This window comes from Penaeus monodon, chromosome 22, assembly GCF_015228065.2.
Source record: "Penaeus monodon isolate SGIC_2016 chromosome 22, NSTDA_Pmon_1, whole genome shotgun sequence".
Classification (NCBI taxonomy): Eukaryota; Metazoa; Arthropoda; class Malacostraca; order Decapoda; family Penaeidae; genus Penaeus; species Penaeus monodon.
The window spans coordinates 16,259,507-16,259,812 of NC_051407.1; positions in this window are offsets into that span (position 1 = coordinate 16,259,507).

The following is a 306-nucleotide window of genomic DNA, read 5'->3' on the forward strand; positions in this document are numbered from 1 at the left end:
CTCAGAGACTGGCTAACACTCTGAAGCATGAACAAACACACCTTCTCAGACAAGGGCCACCACCACTGGCCTGTTGAATAGGTTATGCCAGCCACTTACTTCATCCAGCTGGCCTTCGCAAATCTTACCGAAGTGAACTGTACATATAACTATAAATTATTAACAGCGCTAACATATGTAAGGTTCGAACAGAAAAGATGAAAGTAGAAAAGCCAAATGGTTTATGGTATATGGTATACTGAAAAATTTCAGTTACTCAGAGGCAGTGGTGTACATGTGGAGGATGTAGGGTAAGCTTAATACCTC